Source organism: Lissotriton helveticus, chromosome 5_1 (genome assembly GCF_964261635.1).
Source record: "Lissotriton helveticus chromosome 5_1, aLisHel1.1, whole genome shotgun sequence".
NCBI lineage: Eukaryota > Metazoa > Chordata > Amphibia > Caudata > Salamandridae > Lissotriton > Lissotriton helveticus.
The window spans coordinates 118,831,749-118,855,613 of record NC_136065.1 but is presented as its reverse complement, the minus strand read 5'-3'; the positions used below and the strand labels follow the sequence as shown (position 1 = coordinate 118,855,613).

General features: G+C 43.7%; 1 protein-coding gene across 1 annotated transcript in view; it reads left to right on the top strand.

The window, feature by feature from the left end:
- The window catches only part of LOC144753009 (beta-1,4-galactosyltransferase galt-1-like), a 176,176-nt gene that overhangs the window by 101,139 nt on the left and 51,172 nt on the right, over positions 1-23,865 (top strand). The window lies entirely within an intron of this gene.

Below are 23,865 nucleotides of genomic sequence, written 5' to 3'. Positions count from 1 at the left end.
CCATCAGGACGTAGGCGAGCTCAATGTAGTATGCAATTCCAGTTAAGAGAAGCAGTTTCTTTAATAGATGCAGTAACCCATAACCAAGACATTTGATTTTAGCTGGACTCCAATGGAATTGAGAAGAGTCAAAATCTGCATGAAAACATCATTTGTTTAATGGAAGAATTTCACACTCATCTGGATTCTATTTGTAACCCAAGACTGATACATAAAAGTTTCATCTCTTATAAGAAGGTTGGTAACAAAGTTTGTGGATATGACATAAATATTAAAATGTCATCGGCATAAGCAGAAAGTTTCAACTGATTGTCACCATAATGAAAACCTTTAATTTGGACATTTAAATGAATCTTAATCAAAAGGGTGCGAGAGCAAGAAGAAAGAAAAGAGGAAAAGCAGGACATCCTTGTCGAACCCCTCAATAGAGGAAAAAAGATGTAGAGAGAAGGCCATTTACTAAAATAGCAGATGTAGTAGAGGAATACAACAAAGAGACATAATAATAAAAGTAGGGCCAAAACCAAACTAGGATAGAGTAGAAAAGATAAAAGACCAGCTAATTCGATCAAAAGCCTTCCCTGCATCTAAAGGGGGAAACATCCTTAACCACGATGTATGAACAACGGCTTACCGGAACAACGAAGAGTGAACAACGAAGAGGGCTGAACCACGAAGGTAACATCCACGAACGATGGAACAACAAAGGATGGAACCACGACTTTTAGAACACCGGAGTTGCACGTAGGATAATTTAGGAAAACGTATAAATGGGTTGATGGGGGTTGTGGGGGGACTCCCCCCACAAATACGATAAAAAAAATATATATAGTTAGAAATGTAACGTGATAAATAAATTTGTAATAGTTATGTTTCAAATACAGCTAAGGTTGTTGAAGAAATTAATGTAGTGGTTCAGTAATGGTCGTGGTTTAGCCTTGTTGTTCCAGAAGTCGGGGTTTAGGCAGTAGTTGTTAGGTCATACAATCCATCTAAGTGATAGCGGTTAGAGGATGCTTAAAAGAATTAGATTTGCTAAGGGCATTAAAAAATAGGCGAGTATAATCAGAGATATCTACTCTTTATAAAACTGCACTGTTCATGACCAATCAAATGAGGTAATAGGGGCTCTAAACAAAGAGCTAATATTTTGGCAAATATTTTATAGTCTACATTAATTAAAGAAATGGGTCTGTAGTTTTTTCCTAATGTATTATCTTTATTGTCTTTGGTGATAAAACATATTAAGGCATCATGAAAATAACCATTAGAATTGTGAGAAGAGATAAAGGAGAGAAAGTGTTGCTGTAATTTGGGAAGGAGGAGTTTAGAAAAATGTGAATAAAATTCTATAGTAAAGCCGTTTGGACTTGGTGCTTTATCCCGTTTCATAGTGCACATAGCGTTTAAATTTCCTGAATTTGAATATCATCATCTAGCGATGATAAATCAATGTTGGAAAGAGAAGGAGGAGTAATCGAAGAAAAATGCTTAAGAATATCTTCTTGAGGTGTGGGAAACTCCGTAGTGTAAAGATTCTGAAAAAATTGAGTAAAGGATTCCTCTAAAGGTTTTTCATTTTTATAAACCATATTATTAGAAGAGGTGAGAGTAATTCTTAGTGCAGTCTTTTTTAACGTTAGTGGAGAAGTGTGGCTCACTGGTTAGAGGAGGCAGACCTGGAAGCAGAGGTCAGCCCGGGACCAGGGTTCAATTCCTGGCTCGGCGGGGTCTTGAATCCTAAAATGTCCATGGACTCGACAATTCTCGCTCCGGTGCCTACTCGATTCACGGGTTCACACTCTGCGACTCTGGGCAATAGCTTGCTTAATCTCCACAACGGCCCCTCGCGGCGGGATGCCTGGCTTTCACCTTGCGGATACCCTGCCAGGGTTATCTCACAGGGGAATACCAGGACGGGTTCCCTAAGCAAGCGCTTAGAAACCGCTTGGTGATTTGCGCTATATAAATTCCTTTACATTTACATTTACAACGTTGAGGTTTCTCAGCTCTATTCCGACCACCATAGTATTTGGCGGAGGATTTAAGTAAAAATAAATTAGCATCTTCTGTAGATAAATTATTAAAGGTGAATTTGGATTTGATAAGCTCCTCTAAACAAGTTTTAGAATTACCTTGAAGATAAGCTTTTTCTAATTGTTCAATATGAACTGTAAGTGCCATCAATTGATTGAAAGATGCTTTCCTTTTATGAGACACAAAAGAGATGATGAAGGCTCTAGAAACAGCTTCAAAGGAGTCCCATATAACCTGAGGAGAAATTGTTTGGTTCTCATTTTGAAGAAAGAAAGTATTGGCAATATATTCAAAGATTTGAATGAAGCTGGGAACTGATAAGAGGGAATTATTAAATCTCCATCTTCTAACTCCTTGAGTAGGTGGAAAAAGTTCTAAGTCCAAAATAACTTGAGCGTGATCCAAAATTAATATGGATCCTATACTTGAGTTAGTAATGTGTTGTGTATGAGATTTAGAAAGGGACAGAAAGTCCAGTCGAGATTGGGAAAGGTGTACAGGGGAGAAAAATGTGTATTCTAAAAGTGTAGGATTACATAATCTCCAAGCATCTACTAAAGATTTCCGTTGGATAGTAGATATGAATTAAGAGTATATGCGGCAAGGAAAGAATTTAGATTTTGAATTTTGGTCAATGATGGAATCAATGACTATGTTACAGTCCCCACTAACCACTAAATAATAATCTTTGTAAGACATCAATGTAGACAAGATATCAGGCCAAAAGGTGTTATCTAGGGAAGTGGGTGCATAAAGGTTAATTATTGTCAGGGGTATTTTATTGATTAGCAATGAAATAGAAACCCACCATTAGATGGCAACACCATTACATTTCCCAGTGCCGGAAGAAGCAAAAACATGGCCAACCCATTATCGTTTAAGTTTAGATATTTCTTTGTCCAGAATGTGAATTTCCTGCAGCAAGGCTATATCACATTTCAAATGAGAAAGATGTGTTAAAACTCTCTAACGTTGGTTCAAATGAGAAAGATGTGTTAAAACTCTCTAACGTTTTGTAGGAGAACCCAAACCCTTATCGTTCCAAGAAATAAGTCTTACAGTCATTTATAGTATAGTAACACAAATATACCTTTGAGATAAAGAGCAACAGGGGTTAAAACATATCAAAATCAAAAAATCACTTGGAATAAACCAACAGAATTGAATAGCATATAGAGAACAACACATGGTTAAGAGTATAGAAAGAATGAAGAGCAAATATAAAAATAAGCATAAGAAGAAAAGCGTATAAGAGATACGAAAGAAATTAAAATGATATAGTGATAAATAGAGATTGTCAGTAAAAGGAACAGAAAAAAGAAAGAAAGGAGAGCAAAAAGGAAGTTAAGAATGAGAAAAAGTAGGCCCATACAAGTAAGGAATAAATTAACATACCAAAATAGAAAGGGACGATATGGGGGTGGTGAATAAGCCAGGGTAGAGTTCGCGTAGCTGCACTATGCAAATCTACTTGAAGTGGTAAAAAAACTCTGCAACGCAACGCGGAGTTCTATGAGCATGCAGAGTTGCTTGTTCCGCATGCTCGCGCATTCCTACGCATGCTCACTAGACGTTTCTGACGCTCTGCAAGGTGAAAATATTGCGCAAACCTCACCACGCGGTGGCCAATGTCCTACTAGTACTGTCAGTCTCTGCTCCTAGTCTATGCAGTCTGCAACTGGACTTGGAAGGGTGTTGGTGTGCGAACTAATGAAATGATTTCCAGATTATTAATTATGCATCCCCCAAACTTCTTCTCTTACCTGTGCTTGATGTTTATTTATACTTACTTAGGCAAAGCGATGGCTGCATGGTGGTGATGGTTTGGTTTCCCAAGATGCCATGGTGGTGGTGATAGTAGTAATAGACACTGACAGTAGCATTTGCTAATAAAGAAAATGAGGCAGTCAGTCACCTGAGGGAGACTCTGGGATGAGTAGTAGAGGTACAGTACACAAGAAGACTGGTAAACAAGAAACCATGATGATAAGCAATGCTAAAGTAAAATAAAACATAATGGTGGCGGGGCTAGCCTAGTACAAATTACAAACTGAAGTTTACTCGACCTATGAAGTTGACAAGAGTAACCTTTAGTGCCGGAAGGATGATGAATCAATGCCGTCAATTAATTATGATGGATTATGTTCCTCTGGAGAAATGATTTACTTGTGAATACTGAGCATGGGTTGGCAAGCAGTAGAAGATGCTCACCCTGCCTTGAGTTAGTGTTGCTTTCACCACATACGCCCCAGCAAGTGTGTCATCAATTATGGTATACATTTAATTTAAATTAAACAACAGAAGAGTGTTGCCAAACAAAAGAAGAGCCAGCAAGAGAAATCACCCTTATATTTAAAAAGAACCCTCACTCACCAACCTAGTTGGTGACATGCTTCATCATTGGGTTCCCACCAGAGGGGGGGAGTGCCTCTCTGATGTGCTACGACGCCTGTCTACTGTGGAGCATTTTTATTTGTGTTTGATGTGAATGTGAGTGAAAAGGTGGTTTTGAAAATGCCTGAGTTTTATCCAAAAATATTTTACTTGGTGGAAAACCAGGCACAAATAAAAACAAATGTGGTGGATGTTTACAAACTGGTTAAATTGACCAGAGACATCCTAGTATATAAAAAACAGGGAGAAGTGTATGGTCAACATGTTTCTGCCTCCTATTGCTGTTGGCGAGGCATTCGTCAGGACCAGGACTCCACGGCGGTATGCGCACGGTAAGGCGCACCCTGACCTGTGGTGTGATAACACCGAATTAACTCATGGTTGTGATTGTATGATCAGAGATTTCGAAGGACATGTGAATCTTAAAAAGACAAACAAAACCAACACAAGTCAACACATCCCACAAAATATGATCACTTAGGTGCTTGAATTCGTCTTAAGGTGATAGTGGTGACAAAGCTCATGCCAATGCTGAGTACTCTTCATAGTGCAGTTATAGGCTAGTCGCTAGTCGACTGCAGTGCTTCATAGTGAAAGTGAGTATATAAGCACTCATTATTGTTGTGCTAACCACGGGACCCAGTAAATTACCAGGCAGTATTTAACAAAGTAGAATTCATATCAAAGGCATGCATTTTGCAACATACCAACTCGGAAATTGCTGGTGAATGAATGAATAAAGATGGAGTGAACATGACTAAAAACTACAGGATATGAGCTGACGTGAGGCTCATAATACTCCTGAAAGAAAGGCAGAATTAGTGCATGGAGTGAAAAAAGAGCCTACATTGAGACATTTGTAACTTCACAACATGAGTCCTGGTGGGCGGCGGAGGCTTATAGTCACACTCTGCAATGTCAGAAATACAATTTAAGTAACCATATTATTGGATGCGTCATGGCTATTGTATTACCTGAAGTCTGCTGGAGATACTTCGTCAAAGCCCAGTGCCCATATGGCACCTGCATAAACACATCCAGACTAGGACCCTGAAGATAATGTGGTGTCCAACCTGGGAGTTTAAAAAGGAAGCCAAAGCCCAGGAAGCTGTAGTGCATGATGACGTGTGGACGTGCGCGATTGCATTTGCCACTAAACGGGCGGATTGGAAATCTAGAGCGTTAACACCGCTCAGAAGTGATTTGCCTTATCTGTATTGTACTGTTTGTTGTGTTTCTCAACTGATAACGTAATAATGTGTGCGCTGACTTTACCGCAAATCAGGTGCTCGAAAGACTACTGCGCTGTCCTGCAAGAGATTTTGGCACCATTGAAAATAGGAAAACTTTATTGGGTCACGTTTGTTAGAAATACGTAACGAAAAGTGGATTTTTAAATTGTGGGACCCACATTGAAGCACCATAACAAAAGAGAAAACTTTATTGGGACAAGTATTGAGTAAAATGCTGATTTTTAAATTGTAGGACCCACTATATATGTGTGCAAGATCCATGCAGACTAATGTGATGAAAAAGAACCCTAGCCAAGTTTAATGCTCATTGACAAAACCCAACGTTCAGTTGAGAAAAAATCTGAGGCACAATCAGAAAAGGGACAAAGGGACAAACTAGAGTCCCTTAAAGTATGTGAATCAAAGGCAAAGAGAGATCACAACGTGTATGTGTATGAATGATCACAGAGGCTGAATAAACATATGTCTGAGCAAGAGTTTTGCAGTTGTTTATGGACAATAAAATTTGTTTTAAAGGTTTAGCTACGGAATATCATCATTGAGTCCATGCACGTGAGTAGCAAGGCAGTAAATCCACCGCTGTTCTTTCTCGAACAGCAGCTTAGACGTCTTATTTCCTGATTTGACTTGTTCAGTGATTGCCCACCGCAGGTCGTTGGTGGTATGATTCGTCTGCAGGAAATGTTCCATCAATCTCGTAGTACTCTTTTTACACTGGATGTTACTATGGTGTTCGCACACCCGTTGTTTTATTTTGCGTGTGGTCATACCCACATACCTTAATCCGCATGGGCACGTAATAAGGTAGACCGCATTGGTTGAATTGCAGTTGGTAAAGGAACGTTGAGTCCAAATTTTGTCTCTCTCCAGATCAAGTGTTTTTGTGGAGGTAGTAATGTGGCAAACACTACACGAACCACAGGTGAAATGACCAATCACTTTGGGCAGACCCCAAGCGTTTAGCACTGAAATATCCTCATCCTTGTTGATCTTTCTTGGACGTGTGTGCACTAAGGCGTCCCTGATGCTTCCGGCGTTTTTTAAAGAAAAAAGAGGCTTTTCCCACCTCCTATTGTTGCTTTGCAGTATGCGCCATTGTTTATTTATTGACTTTGTTACGGCGTTAGAAGCCACACTGTATGTAGTAATGCAAGACAGCGGAACAGCTTCGGTTTGTTTGGGGGTGTCCTCCAGGAGGGCCAACCGTGGTTGATTCCTGGCCCGTTTACAACTCTTTCAAATCAAGGAGAAAAGTAAAACGTTCAGAGGCGGCATGGCTAAATCATGTCTACTCTGTTTCCAGCATCTACAACAATACCAGCAGCAGGCCCGCAGTGCCCACCCAACCTCCACTTAGCTTAGAATTTGAGCCAGACAGCACTGAGTGCACACAAATACACAGCAACATAGCATTTTCCAAATTAAGTAACTAAATCAATGCACGGCTGTCAGTCATACCACTACACTCGACTCCACCACTACAGACATGTAGGTCTGGTTTTGTTGTTGTTGACTTGTTTACCTTTTAGGCCACTTCATGAAGCGCCCGAGTTATTCCATCAATCATCTCCGATCCTACTGACTGACTGCAAGTATGGTATGGTCATCATGGTGTCCAACTCTATAGTGTACAGAGGGAGTCCAGAATCAAAAATGCAATGGATCGGCCTGCAGTAGTACAATTTTGTTATTGAACAACAAGAAGGAAACCATTGACTTGAGTCACTTTTTTGTATGTAGATTAATACTAGTAGACATTATGCACAGCAACAACACAAACACCAATCACTCAAAGTCAGCGTCCAATGCATGCCGGTATTTACCTGTTCTTACGGGGCACTCCCTCTAGGCTCGGAAAGGAGGATAGTTATTGTCAGGTTCTGTGGAGGGACTCGACGAGGCAGGCACACATTTCACATTTCTTGTACTATTCTCCATCCAATGTCTGGCTTGAGGGAAATGGATTTAGGGCAAGTCAGGACTGAAGCAGGAATCGGAGGAGTGGACTTCTTCACTGACTGCACACAGTTGCAACTCTGATCCGCCAATAAAAAGAATAAGACGGTGGGGATGGATTTGTGAACCAGAAAGACAGTGACACACACAAATAATAAAGTAAATAATGTTTCTTAGCTATATCTTTTTTTGGGGTCTTTTTGGGAGGGGCGTCAAATAAATAAAGTAACTGGAAATTGAAAGAGCCTAGTTGTCAGGGAAGTCAAATCAAATCAAATAAGGGACATTTGTACAGTGCACACATCACTCAGAAGTCTCATGGCCCTTGCAGAACGGCTCTGATGGAGTACTTGCTTAGTTGTCAAATAGCTATGACTTCAGTTTCTTGCGAAAGCAGTTGTGATCGGTGATGGTGCGTACATTTAAGGGAGTTTTGTTCCAGGATGCCGGGGCAAGAAAGGAAAAGGATCTGCCTCCATTCCTAGCAGTACGGATTCTGAGAGGAGTAAGCAGTGATTCATTGCTGGATCTTAACATCCTTCGAGGCTGGTACCAACATAGTTTTTTGGACCAGTATCCTGGGCCTATGTTTATGTGTCAGACAAAGGATCTTGAATAGGGTTCGTTTTCTGACCGGAAGACAATGTAAGGATTTTAGACAAGGGGCGGAGGGGGATCTGGGTGGAAGACTTAGGACCAACCTAGCAACGGTCTTCTGCAAGATTTGAAGTCTGTTAAGATGGCTTTCGTTAATTGAGAACCATGGGGCATTTCCATAGTCCATACGATTTATTAATAGTCCCTGGACTAATGTTTTCCTGGCCTCAACAGGGATCCATTTGAAGACCTTTCGTAAACTGCGCATCACTCCAAAACATGTACCGATGATATGGTTGGTCTGACTTTTCATGGACAATTGGTTGTCCATATAGAATCCCAAATTTAGTACAGTTGGTTTGGGAGTTGGACTGGGGCCAAGGTTGGTGGGCCACCAGTCATGGGACCAGCACTCCTGGGCTTTGCCAAAAAGCATAATCTCCGACTTGCCTCCATTCAATTGAAGATGGTTGGAGCTCATCCATCTGTCAATGTTGGTCATGCATTCTTTAAAGCGCTGCTTTGTTTCTACGGGGTCTGGGCCAAGAGTGACCGAGATCTGTGTGTCGTCCGCATAAGCTATGACATCAAAACCGTAAGATCTGATCACCTTGGCCAGCGGCATTATATAAAGATTGAAGAGAGTCAGGCTTAAAATAGAGCCCTGTGGCACTCCCATCTTGACCGGTCTTTCACATGAGACAACGTTACCCATTTGTACAGTTGTAGTTCGGTCGGTAAGGTAGCTCTTGAACCACTTGAGGGCGTTCCCCCTGACACCAATCTCCCAGATCCAATGTTCTAAGATGCTATGGGGGATGGTGTCAAAGGCTGGGACAAATCAAGCAGGACAAGAATAACGGACTGACCTCTGTCCAAAACAAGCCTGATATTGTCCGTTACCTTGACCAGAGCTGTCTCTGTATTATGCGCCGTCCTAAAACTGGACTGTGAGAGATCCAACAGTCCATGGATCTCAAGATGACTGACAAGCTGTTGATTTATGAGAGATTCCAACATCAGCTGTGTTTTTTTAAGAATGGGTCTGACCGTGGCAGCTTTTTTTTTAGAATGGGTCTGACACTGGCAGCTTTCCATAATTTAGGGAACTCAGCTTCCAAAAGGGATTTATTAAATAAATCTGTCAGATTTTCTAATAGTACCGGTGCAATAATAGATTTTTTTTTTGGGTGGTAATGGGTCAGTGGGAGAACCCGATTTTATTTTCTGCATTATGGTGGTTACTGTCTTGATGTCGCATTTAGCAAATTCGTCCAGGATATGGAGGGGCTCAGGAAACATACTAAGCACATCTTCAGAATGGGAGTTGTTTTGTTGGGGCGGAAAGGAGTGATGAATTGCTGTAATTTTCTCTTCAAAGAATTGAGAAAGAGAGTCCATCCATTCTTGGGAGTCAGGGATTGATGACTGGTTAATGGGAGTTGTGAATTCTTTCAAGATTTGATAAAGTTCTTTACATGAACTTTCAGCCTGCTCTTTTCGATTTAGGAAGAATAGTTTTTTTGCTTGTTTGATGTCCAACATATAACAGTAGCAATTTTTTTTTTAATAGATTTCACGGTCGGCCATATTTTTGCTTTTTCTCCACTTTCGTTCTGCTGTCCTACACGAATACTTTGTTATCTTTAGTTGCTCAGTCAACCAAGGGGCGGCCCTGGACTTAATTTTAGCCTGGGTAAGGGGGAAGATTTATCAAGTGCAGTCATGATGGCTTTATTGAAGGCATTTGCCGCTCGATTAATACTGTTCTCTTGGCCTGGTTGGTCGAGATAAAAATGTTTTGAGAAAAGGGACGGAGTAACTTTGCACCATGACCTTCGCCATATAAGTTAATTTCTGTGGTCATTATTGATTATATGAACTGGAAAGAACATTTTTAATATATAGTGGTCTGACCATAGCAATGGAGTGGGAGGTTCCACAGTGATGCCTGGGAAGTTAGTAAAAAGAAGGTCGAGTGTATGACCAGCCCTATGAGTAGGGCCGGTGATCAGCTGGGTGAGTCGGAGAGTATTCATATTAGTGATCAGCAGATCAGTGTCAGTATTTGACAGTGTCAGCATGATAACTAAAATCTCCAAGTATGAGAAAGTTGTCCGAAGCCAGGGCATGTGGTGCAATACTTTCTAATAGTTTATCTGGGAAATCACTTTCAGGGCCTGGGGACGGTATATTAAAGCTCCCTACCAGCTACCACTGGATAATCCTTCTAACTTAAAGATGCATAGTTCTAAGTGGCCTAAAATTATAGTTTCTAGGGCAGTGATGGTCACACCCGCAGTGGATGCTATAAGTAGGCCTCCACCTCTTGTCTCTTTCCTATCCACTCAGATTACTTTGTACTGAGGTGGAAAGGCAATATGCACATCAGTAGAGGCATGCTCGTGCAGCCAACTTTCAGTGACAAAGCAAATATCTGGAGCCTCCAAATCTATGAGGCTCCATATCTCTACTGAATGTTTTAGGATAGACCGAGAATTAAAGTAGATAGCACTTAGTTGCTTAGGATAACTAGATTGATTTAGGTCATGGGATATTGGAACTTTATTTGAGGTGGTAGGTCCAGATGAGCAGGATATACAAGATATACCTGGCTTCCAGGTACTTTCCCTTCTAGTGTTTCAGTGGGACCAGGATGAGGTTTACTTAAATCTTTTAGCTCTTTGCTGGAGTATTTTAAGAGTGTCATATTGCCTCTTACCTGTTTGTGATGTCTGAGCGGAATGCAGATTCAGGAATGGAAGGACGAGGCAGAGGTCCTGGCATCTGGCATCGGTCAGGCGCGGACGGGCGCAGATGGGCTTGCCTATGGCGCGCCGCTGCTCGCATCCGCGTCCTGCCCGGCTTTAAGTAGGGTAGTGATTGGGTGGAGCGTGGAAAGCTAACTGCAACTTCCGGTCGTCAAACCGGAAGTTGTCTCGTTGCCTAGGCGACCCTCCGTACAATTGTACAATTAAAAAAAGAAAGTAGTTTTTCAGTCTAGCAGCCTTGCTATTCCAGACTGACTCAGGTCTATGCAGCGGTGTGTTTTTTTATTTTATTCTCACTCACAGCTGACAGTGAGGCGAGTGTCTGGAGTCAGATGGCCAAGAGCTGGTACTGGAGTCAGATGGCCAAGAGCTGGTACTGATAGCGCGCCGCTGCGTGTGTCCGTGCCCTGCCCTGCTTTAAGTAGGGTAGTGATTGGGTGGAGACTGGAAAGCTAATTGTAACTTCCGGTCATCAAACCGGATGTTTTCTCGTTGCCTAGGCGACCCTCCGTACAAACGGTACGAGCCGTGACGGACCGAGGTCTTCAGGCAGCTGACTGGAACAAACAGTGCAGTAAGATAAAGATAAGTACGGCGCAGTTTAAAAAAAATCTAGTCTAGTTGGCGGATGTCTGCGGTCAAAAAAGAGAGTCGGATGGCCAAGAGCTGGTACTGATAGTGCGCTACTGCCAAGTAGAGCTTGTCCTCAAACTCTGGTGGTTCACCCAGAAGTAGGTCATCTTCCTGCTGTGCTACTGGTGTAATCCGGTGGTATAAAGTGATGATTTATTTTGATAATGGTTAACCTCTCCACGTTTTGGGGTGAGAGACTGATCCTTCTCAGTGTTAGAATGGTCCAGCAGCACTGAAAATACTCTCAGAAGAGACACTTGCGACAGGGCAAGCCAGATAGCTTATCGCCAGCTTGCTGAGCACTGGCCATTGATGCCTTTTCCCATACCAATACAGCAATGGGTTTTGATCAATGAAGACCTCTATTGGGTCATCCAGATAGGCCTGGACCATCCGCTCAATGCTCAGGGGTGCTCCTCTTTGCTCAGTCTCTTTTGCCTTTGCCTCAGCACTGGACCTAACACGCCCTTGATGTAGAACCATTCCTGTACCAATTTTGGTGGGGCTGATGCTCCTGTTCTTGTTGTTGTTATTTTTGTTGTTGGTTTTGACTGCTGTGAGCCAACTGCACTGCCCTCTGGCTCTGAAGTTGAACTTTCCACCGGCTGTCCTGCAGTACTTGTTGTGGCCTGGAGTAGCGGGCCTCTAATTCCCAACCATTCTTATTCTACAAGACAGGCTTCCGCAGCTATCCATGTTTTATACTTGGCAATTTCCCCTTCTAAAAAAGGAATTAATGTGTTCAGTGCTGGTTTGTACCGTGGATCCAGAATTGTGGCAGAATGTAATGGTTGGATGACACAATGCCTCTTTGCACCCTTGTATTTTCAGATAAGCAAAGGGTTAAGCTCCCCACCAACTCATATGCTTCTTCTTTTCCTCCACACCTGCGTACATTGCAGGCACCCACTTCAGCTGTTCCTGTAGCATGTGCAACAATGGGATAGCTTGGCCCATAGTAGAGTCCTCCTTGCTGACTTCACGTGTGAAGAGCAAGAAAGGAAGTAGTTTTTCTGTCAGGCATTTAACTAGGCCCCATTGGCCATCTCAATGATCATGCCTTTCACAGTAGCCTCCCCTCTTTGCATGACATATTCATTGATTGGTCTGTACTGCTCAATCAGACGTTCAAGCATGTAATAAGTTGAATTCCAAAGTGTTGACACCTCCTAGATGAGTGCTTTGACTGGCATTCTTTGCTCATGTTGAATGATCCTCAGCTGCTTCCCGGCCCTAAAAGAATGGCTGAAATGTGTGCAGAGTCTTCTGCAGGTGATCAGTAAGTTGCAGAAAGTCTTTATCAATGCTGTTAATGCAGTGCGCAAAACACAGGACACTGAAATAGCCACCACTGGACATGGCCTTAACTGTATTACTGCTATTTTCCATGGAAACAAAACTAATGTTAAGCCCTCTTGGGCACAGCCATTTAAAGACTTTGCCGTCAAAGTCTCCCAAAATGGTTGCAACAGTATGAGATCCATGGCAAACATGGCTACATTTGCATGTTTCTTAGTGGCATTAAAAATCTCAGCAGTGTCAACAACACCTGCTGCAGATATGTTTTCTCTAACCCCCACAAAAGAGATCCAGTGTCCAGTGATGCACATGTAATCAGTGGCTTGGATACTGGTCCACCGGGCTGTTGTCAGGTTGATAGGGTGAACAGCACTCTGCTGCAAAGTTTGTCCAAGCAATTCCGGCACATCGTGATGTAGTGCTGGAAAAGCAACTCTGGTGAAATAGGACCGGCTGGGAACCTTCCATTTTGCTCAGACGGCTGTCACAAATTCAAGAAAACCCACCCCTTCCACAAAATAAACAAGCATTGGCATAGCCAATAGGTCTCACCTTTGGGACCTTATGTCTTTAGCCAGACATTTTGGCTATGTTGTAGAGCATTGTGGCTGCTGTGCATTATGTTGAAAAGTAATAACAAAAAGTGTTAAGCATTTCTGTTACCTTTATACAAAGGAAGACAACATTATATACAACTGAAAATCCTGATTAAAAAAAGATTTTAACATAAAAAATGTCTTCTATTTTTTTTTGTACTTGCACTGCTGGTAACTTCTTCCTGCCTGTTCTCATGCTTGTGTGTTATAATTTGTTTTGTTATGGGGGAGCGGGACATAAATAACGGGGGAGTACAGTTTGGAAAACAGTAATTTAATCAGAACACAAGCAGCGGACAGACAATAGGGGAGAATAAACAGATGCCAGATTCCAAGGGCAGACTGACATGATGCTTAGGTGGTGCGCTGATGCAAAAGGGTGGTGGTGAATGATGTTTGGTGCTCAGGTGGTGACACTATATGGTGTGCAGTGGAGGTACGTTGTGGATTGTGGAGTTGTGGAGTTGAAATAAGTTATTTGGTGTGTAATTATGCGGTGTGTATTGGAAATGTGTGGAGTTGAATTGTGTGGCCTGGAACTGTAGTGTTGAGTGAAATTATGCTTAGTGAAATTGTATGGAGTGCATTTCTGTTGATTAGTGGTATGTGGTATAGAGTGCATTTATGTGGAGTGTAGTCATGTTGCATTGAGTAGGGTGTAAATATGTGGCATGTAAATATGTGGCACTGAGTGATATTGTGTGGAATGTATGTAGCATTCAGTAGAGTGTAATTATGTGGTGTGTAATTATGTGGCACTGAGTGGTATTTGGATTGTTTGTTGCATTGAGTGCAGTGTAATTATGTAGCATAAATTATGTGGCACTGTGTGGTATTATGTGGAGTGCATTTATGTTGCATTGAGTAGAGTGTAACTATGAATCCTATAATTATGTGGCACTGTGTGGTATTATGTGGACTGTATTTATGTTACATTGAATATAGTTTAATTGTGACGTGTGATTATGTGCTACTGAGTGGTATTATTTGGAGTGTATGTTGAATTGACTGCAGTGTAATTATGTAGCATATAATTATGTGGCACTGAGTGGTATTATGTGGAGTGTGTGTTGCATTCAGTAGAGTGTAATTATGTGGTGTGTAATTAGGTGGCACTGAGTGTTTTTTGGAGTGTATGTTGGGCAAGTTAACAAAAAATCCCCAACTTTAAGAATTTGGAAAACTTGTGAAAATATGTGGCGTAACTGTCTATAAATAGTGGGTGGGTGAGAGTTTTAAAGCAAAAACTGTCGCTGTCTGCATGTTTGTACTTCATGCAGGATTATGTTTTAATCCAGTTTTAAATAGCGCAAACTCGACACAAAAGTATTGGAGCCCTTTCATAAGCACCAGTTACGTTGGGGTAGGCACAGGCGATTATGGAATTTATTTGCCAAAAACCCCAAGAATTTATGTCCACTTTCAAACTTGAACCTGGTTGCCCAGTTGGAAAGTTGCCAGCTCTAACAGTTAAGCCACTAAGAGGGGGGAAAAAGTGGGCCTACAGCAACCCTGCCTACCAAGAGAGGGATGGGCTCCTTAAAGACGGGACGGGATGAATAATTATTGCGAATTCACCAATTTTGAAACAAAACAGATTGGGCAGAGTAAAAACAAAGAACACCAAAGTAAAATAACTAAATCCAGCCAAATCTTTGATGTCTGGTGTAGTCTCCATTCTCAAAGGGATGTATGACCGTACGACGCAGGCTATTACCACGCGTACCGTTACAACGCGTGTTTCACAAAGCAAGTCGTTACCACGACTTGCGCTGTAGGGTGCGGACTTAGGAATAGTTTAATTTACTATTCCAACACCAGTCCCCGTAGATAGTAGGGAAGGTGTTGGAATAGTAAATGAACTGTTCCTTGTCCTTGAGCGCCCTACAGCGCAAGTCGTGGTTTCGACTTGCGTTGTAAGAGACGCGTCGTAATGGTAGCGCGGGGTAACAACCGCGTCATAAAGGATGTTCCCCTTCTCAACGACTAAAACTTAGCCCGAGGCAGTGTTTATAGCCAATTGTGGGGTTATAGCTACCACGAGGTTCTTTCTTACGGGAAAAAAAAGCAAAAAAACGAGCACCATTTGTTTCCAATTACCACCAACATGATAATTGGAGACAGATAAGGTTGAAGCTCACGCCTGAGGATCCTAGGCCATCCAACAAACAAGGTGGGACAATCACTCATATTGCACCAATTGCATGCTGTGTTTTTAAAAAAGACACATGCACAAGCCAATTGCGTGGTCAAAAAAAAAAACGCACGCACAAGCGTGTGTTCAGAGCTCAAAAGCCCTTACTTAATGCCTCGCAGAGCAGCGCATTCGCGAGACCTAACAACGTTCAGAGGAACGTTTTAAATGAAAGTTCCATTTACTACTGGCCTTTGTGTCATCACTGCCAGGGCCAAGGCTCATGTTTGGGTGGGCCAGGCTCTTATTTGGGTGGGCCTGCCCCAGGCATGCAACGCCCATTGGACTGAAAGGGCTTCACCACCCGCCAACCACGGCATGTGTGTCAGCCCGGGCTGAGACAGCTACCCGGGCACACACACAGTGCACCTGAGTGTTTTCCACCCCTTCTTAGAGCCCCTGCATTTCCACTCTGGCTATCACTGGAAGAATTAGCCCCCGCCCCCCCTGACATTTTTTGTAGCCCACCCACCAAAATATGGCTCTAGTTGCGCCTCTGCCTGGCCCACCTGCTAGAACTGGCCTGCTCACCCCAAATATTTCCCGTACATCAGTGAGGCGAATTCCACGTTTCTGAAAATTAATTCTGCACGTGTAATTATCTCTGAGGGACACCGTACACTTTAACTTCAAAGGGGATCATTCACTCGAAGAAAAAGTGCGGCCTCTTACACAGTTATGGATGGGAAATTTAAGCATCAGTGAAATGCACTGGGTTCACCAAAGGAAATATCAGTGTAAAATCAATGTCTAATCTATCATCCTTCAGGGCATATTATCAAGAAACGGCGTTAACATTATTGCCGGTTTAGCAGCAGAAAACTGCTGCTAAAGCGGCGATAATTGGCTTAATAATATGCCCTTGTGAATTCCCATAGAAGCCCATGTTCTGGTGTGAATTTGGGCTTCTATGGGAATTCACAACGGCATAATATCAAGCCCATTATCGCCGCATTAGCGGCAGTTTTCTTCCGCTAAAGCGGCGATAATGCTAACGCCATGCTTGATAATATGGCCCTTAATTATCTACCACTTGAAGTAGAAATAGATGATGATGCACCTGGGGTTGTGTCGAGTGGGACGCTGTGGGGTCACAAACATCCTGTGCAAACGATGCTGTACCCCCACAATGGAGGAAACTCAAAGGCAGGCTTAATGATTCACTCATCACTAACGGTAACACTCAATTTGCCCAGTTTTAACTCTTCTTAAAGTACTTCCGGTTCAACGTGGAGAAAGTCAGGAACTTTTTTTGGGTAAACTGAGTTTTTCCTAAAATTGCCCCTCTTTTCCTATTTGAGGGTGGTAACGACAGAGAAGATTATACATTTCCACTTTCCTGTTGTAAAAGTGAAATGAATACCATTCTGTGCGCTTACAAAGTTAGACCTTTGAAATGTAGGAGTGTTCCTGTTTTAGGAACCTGCGCAAAAATTACAAAGTTTTCCATAAACTTGTGCAAATTCCCTGCTTAGGACGCACAGTCCTCCTGCCAAAATGCTCTTCTTTTGGGTAAACATATAGATTTGCACACGCATTTCACAGTGGGTGTAATTTATTCGTGAAACTAGCGGTATAGTATGCAATTGAATTAGCGTTTTAGACACAATGCTGGAAACATCTCATACGTCAGCAAGTTACTCAAACTTCCTTAAACCAGTGGTAGAAGTGGGCGGGGACGGAAGGGCACGGCGTGCCCCTACTTCTAAAAATTCATTCAGTCCGTTCCCCTACTTCTTACTTTCAAAAAAGCATCCCGGGACGGTAAGAATAGTCCTACTTAAAACGATAACTTTTTTCTTTCATCTTCCAGGGGCTGCTCACACTTCTCTGTGAACTCCAGAGGCTGCAGCAGCCCCTCCCGGAGCTCGCACAGACCGAGGGCAGGCCCATTGTCATTCCGATTGAGGCAGATGATCCCCCTTTCGAATGGCAATGCGCCCGCCATCTGCCTTTAGCATATCAAGTGCCAGTGAGATCGGAGTTGGTGATTACAGGGGAGCTTTCCCCAAACAGAGTACTGTGGGGAACTTGACACCTTGTGTAATTTGTCAATGTTGTACACAGTGTGAACTGGACAGGAGCAGTGACTGGACAGAAGAGACGACAGGAAAGGAGAGGTACTAGGGCAGGATAGGTGACCGGGCAGATGAAGTAACGGGCAGAAGAAGTGACAGGCAGGAGAAGTAACGGATAGGAGAAGTGATGGGGCAGGAGAGTTGACGTATCAGGATCAGTGACGGGACAGGAGAGGTGGCGGGGCAGGAGAAGTGATGGGGCAGGAGAAGTGAAGGGGCAGGAGCGGTGATTAGGCATGGGCAGGAGCGGTAACCGGCAGGAGCAGTGAACGGATAGGGGCAGTGAACGGATAAGAGCAGTGAACGGGGCAGGAGTGCTGACCGGACAGGAGCAGTGAACGGGCAGGAGCAGTGTACGTGCAGGAGCGGTGCCGAGGCAGGAAAAGTGACGGGGTAGGAAATGTGACGTGGTGGGAAAAGTGACGGGCCAGGCGCAGTGACGGGGCAGGAGAGGCAACAGGAAAGAAGAGGTAACTGGGCAGGAGAGGTGACTGGGCAGGAGAAGTAACTGGGCAAGAGAGGTAACTGGGCAGGAGAGGTGACGGGGCAGGAGAAGTGACGGGCAGGAGAAGTGACAGGGCAGGAGAAGTGACAGGGCAGGAGAAGTGACGGGGCAGGAGAGGTGGCGGACAGGAGAGATGACAGGGCAGGAGAGATGACGGCGCAGGGGAGGTGACGGGCAGGAGAGGTGACGGGGTAGGAGAGGTGACGAGGAATGAGCTAGAGTGATAACCGGGCAGGAGCGGTGAAAGGACAGGAGCGGTGAAAGGACAGGAGCGGTGAACGGGGCAGGAGCAGTGAACGGGGCAGGAGCAGTGAACGGGGCAGGAGCAGTGAACGGGGCATGAGCAGTGACGGGGCAGGAGCAGTGATGGGGCAGGAGAAGTGATGGGGCAGGAGAGGCGACAGGGCAGGAGAAGTGATGTGGAAGGAGAGGCAACAGGGCAGGAGAGGTGACCGGGCACAAGAAGTGACGGGCAGGTGACATGACAGGCAGGTGACATGACAGGCAGGTGATGTGATGGGCAGGAGAGGTGATGGGCAGGAGAGGTGATGGGCAGAAGAGGTGATGGGCAGGAGAGGTGATGGGCAGGAGAAGTGACGAAGCAGAAGAAGCAATGGGGGAGGAGCGGTGATTAGGCATGAGCAGGAGTGGTAACCGGGCAGGAGCGGTGAACGGACAGGAGCAGTGAACGGGGCAGGAGCAGTGAACAGGGCAGGAGCAGTGAACGGGGCAGGAGCAGCGAACGGGACAGGAGCAGTGAAGGGCCAGGAGAAGTGACGGGCCAGAAGAAGGGAGGGGGCAGGCGAATTGACGAAGCAGGAGAGATGATCAAGCATGAACAGGAGTACTGACTGGACAGGAGCAGTGAAAGGGCAGGAACAGGCATTTCCCAGGGCGACTGGAAGGGTAGGGGGCCAGTTTAGTTTGGGGGGACAGGTTTTGTACAAGTGCAGGAGTTTTAAAAAACACTGCAAAGTTCTTTGTATGTTTAGCAGGTTTCGGTCAACAATACAAGTGCCAAGATAACTTTGGTGATCAATGTACCTGCTGGAGAGAGAAGGTAGCATGTTTTGTCTAGTGGCTGTTTTACTCATCTAAGGTAGCGCAGAGGGGTAATATGCCTGCTGCAAAGAACATGTACCATGCATATCAAAGAGCAATATGTTATGTGCATAGTTCAGTGCGTACTGCGTTGTGTTCACTTCCAGAATAAAGGACACTTGAATACATATGGCCTGGCTGTTTGGGCTGGACTGTTCCCATTGGGCGCACAATCAAGACTGATTTGCCTATGGCTGGGTCCAAACTGGTATGGCATGGTGAGCAAAAAACAATGGATTTAGCCTAGATCTCTGTACTGGGGTGAATGTATGACATTGTTCTGCATTCTGTCCATCAATTGTTCTTTTTGCATTTGTCACCCCGAGTGGGACAGGTATGCTCAGAAATGAGTCCCGTGCTCTCCATGCCACTGGAATCAAGCTATCCTGGCTGATGAGGGCTGAAAGCCGGAAACCGGTACTAGGACGCTTGTTTCCAGTCCAGGGAGGACCTGGCCTGGCAGTTCGGGCTGGATTATTCCGATAGGGTGCAGGATCAAGACTGATTTGCATATGGCTGGCTCCAAACTGGAATGGCATGGTGAGCAAAGAAACAATGGATTTAGGTCCAGATCTCTGTACTGGGGTGAATGTATGATATTGTTCTGCATTCTGTCCACCAGTTGTTCTTTTTGCTATATTATGATTGAGCAGCTAGCTGGCTGACATGAATATAAAGGAGCCTTTGTGGGGTTCCGTGAGTCTAGATTCTCCTGAAGAGTCACTTTTCTCTTCTGAACCCTGCTTAACACATGTGTACAGGAGGAGCCCTGTATTCATGACCTCAATGTTTGAGACAAAAATTAATCATAGATTTCTGAGCAATGAGAGTAAAAGCGTTAAGGTAACCTGTTGTTCCTGCTTATATTTCACACGCTTTACATAAACCTGTATTCCCATGAGTGTTTGCTTTTTCCTGAATTAAACCTCAAATAAACATGTTTATCCATTGTTTTAATGAAATAACGTTATAAACTGTAACAGGTCAGTGAAATGCTAAACGTACAAAAAATTGGTATGGTTTGCTATTTCTAGCCACGCCCCTGACTCCGCCCACTGATTCAATCTTCGGTTATTCCCGCCCCCTGATTCTCCACCCACAGTTCCCCTACTTTTTTTCCCAATTCGACCACTGCCCTAAACCTTTGTGAATCAAAACAGAGACTCAAAACAAGAGACTAGAATAACATCAGAGCATGAAAGCGGTGTCACTGTCCATGCGGCTCAAAGACAGACATCTCCCAAAAATGTTCGACAACTGAAAACGTGACATGCAGCAAAAAACATATTGCATTTCCCCAAAACAAATCGACACCGTGCAAGAATCCAGGAAGCAATGAATATCACAGAGACGAAATTATACCACTTTGGTGAAAAGGGGTTTATTTCCAGAATGCACCATTAAAGTGCATCTCGTTCGTAAAAGTGAAGCTTTTAGAGAGAAGAAATGCGAGGACGCTTTTCATTGAAGACTCGTAAAAGTAAAACAAGATGCACAGGTGGGAGTGGGTGCCTAAGACATGCAGTGCCTCGCCTGAGAAGCCTACGTAATTAGCAACCTTGTAAGAGACGTGGCCTGTGGCCTACAGCGGGGGCTGGTGACAAGTTTCTGTGTTTACAATGTTTTACCCATACCAAGAGCAGAGTTGAAATACAAAGCAATCAAGATATATTTATTAATTGCAAAGGGGCTTATTTACAAGTCTCTTGCGCTGCTGGTACGTCACTTTTTCCCATTTTAAAAGGTGCTTGTAAATAAGCCCAAAACTATTTAGCACATGAATTGGACCCTTAACAAAGGGCATTAATAAAAGTATATTTTGGAAGGTGTATCAGGATACACACTGTTTATAAATACACACAAGGGACAACCACCACTCAGTCCCAACAAATGGGGTCAAAGAGAACATGCCACAATCACGGGTAGGTCCGATTCTCCATTTTCACATCAACTTAATTAATAAATACGTCTTATTCAAGTATTCAACAAAAGAAGGGTTAAATGCATGTCTTTCATCTCTTGGTTGACCCCCCCCCCCTTTTAGAAACAAAAGTTTCACTCGAGTATTATCATAACATGATGTAAGTGGGATGTTGAACTAAGTGTAACATGCAATGCTGAGGAGGACTGAAATTAGCAATACCATCCAAAGACCCCAACCATATCCATTAAACTTCGCCAAGGAAACAACAGCTTTCATCATATGCTAACTACAGGCATAACTATTTTTTGCTTAGTAGGTTTACCTGAGGTGTTTTAGCACTACCGGGCTTCTTTAAAGTTCGGTGGGGAACAGGCGCATTCCAGGTCTGCAGACAGAAGGACTCGGCCCCACTGGACTACAGCCCACCTCTTTTAGACTTCTCAGGGAAGCTGGTAGCTAAATCTATGGGGGGGGGTGTTGGCGATTGTAGCCCCTAGACGGCAGGTTGTGCTGCCCTCTCCCTTGCTACGCCACTGCAAAAACAAAATCCCAAAACAGGCGTTTGCTGCAAAAAATAAAAAATAAATGCTCCACCATGGTGAGAATTTTATCCCCAGCAATCTGGTCATTATTCCGATTTCCTGTTCAGGGCCGCCTGGTTTTACATGATGTGACACATATGAGTAAATTATGCCTATGAGTAAGCAAAACTTACTCGTAGGTTACATCAAGTTACTCATAGGGTACATCAACTTACTCGTAGGTCACATCAGCTTACTCATAGGTTATATCACCTTATTCATAGGTTACAACAACATACTCATAGTTTACATTTTATTTACCTTTGTAATTCGATTCTCCTCTCACCCATCATTTTAGCTCCAAGGATTTTAAGTAAGAAGAAAAAGCGCCATAAAGCTCTCTACACCAGAGTTAGTCCTTCCCTATTTTTTTTTCTAAACACCATTGAGTGAAAGCTGTGTTAATGAAGAAAAGGGCGTATAAGTTATGGGCCGTCACTCGCTCACACTGTGCTGTGTTCATGTGGCTTCTGGTACTTGCACCTCAGGCTCTCACGTTAGAATGCCACATAACTTTTACAGGTAGCAGAATGTAAATTACACCAGAACCATGGGTGCAGGACACACATGACAAAGGAAACGCGTGGAGTTATTGCTCATCCACTATTTACCACATTCAAACGTTTTCAATTGTGAAGCTCGGGTGACAACAGCAGTGAAGAAAAGTGAAACTAGCTCTACTTCGCATCATGGAAATGCTGTGCATGCAGTTGCTGACTTTGTTTTATTCATAATTTTTTTTAGACTGGCTATTTACATAACTGTATATGGGAGGTGGTGATAAATGGAATTCATACTTCTAAATCAAAAGGAACTCTCAGCGGGTATATTTGCTGGCCTGACCACCATAAACTCAGCATGCAGTCTGGCTCTTTATCACTGGAGCCCCCGACATGCTGTCACGAGCTCAATAGAAATTAGTCCGATACTAAACATCAGCCAATGACTACCAGAATAAACAGGCCCACAGGACTGAAACAGAATGGAAGATCATTTTTAAGAACAAAGACGCGGAGATAAATGACTCAAAGGACAAAACAAGCGCCCGCGCGCCACTGCAGGGGGAAGGGAGAGGAGGCCTGCGCGCTTCCCTTGTGGGAGCGAGCAGCAAGGCGCGATAATTGATGACATATGGCGCCAGCTGCTCACTCCCGCAAGGGAATCGGCAAACGTGTACGTGTTGCCATTGAAGGCAATAGAACGCGTGCACGTTTTTGGCTGAAAAGCCGAAGCGATTGCTAAAGGTCTTTTGCCTATGAAGCGCATACGCGTTGCGTAGGCAAGACCTAAAAAGGTCCAGCCCTAACATTTTGCCCAGCTTCGCATTGTACAAACGTACACTTATCATTATCTTGTGGTTTTGTTCGTAATGCCCCTTCTACCTAAACATGCTAAGAATGGTAGGCTAGATTTTTTTCTTTTCTGGTGCCACTGATGCAGGTGACTTCTTGATGCCAGATGTTGATAAGTTCAACGCATGTTTTTTCATTGCAGTACTCTTTTTCCTGGGACCCCTTGGTGTCTCAGCCTGACTCTTACTCTTGTGCCACTGCGATGTTGCTGATGAGGATGTGGGGGTACCACTGCACTGCTGGGGACAGGGCTACATTGTGTACCTGAGGAAATGTCTCCCTCTTGTTCACCTTCCACCAAGATCGTATATTTTACTTCTTCATCCCCACCAACAGCAATAAGTGCAGTTTTTTGGCCGCTAAAGTGTGTGTCTCACTGGATCAAGTGGTGTTTTTTCAGATGGGTTGTTTGGCCTATGGTACCATAGTTTGTACCAAGCTTACCCAGGCTAACACCTTGTCCACAAATGGAGCATATAGCAATGCGCACTTCCTTCGTGCTAACCGAAAAGTAGTACCAAACTGGGAAGGTCAACTTTCTGGCGCTGGTGCCACTTGCAATGCCAGATGAACTGGTAGGTGGGCGTGAAGTTT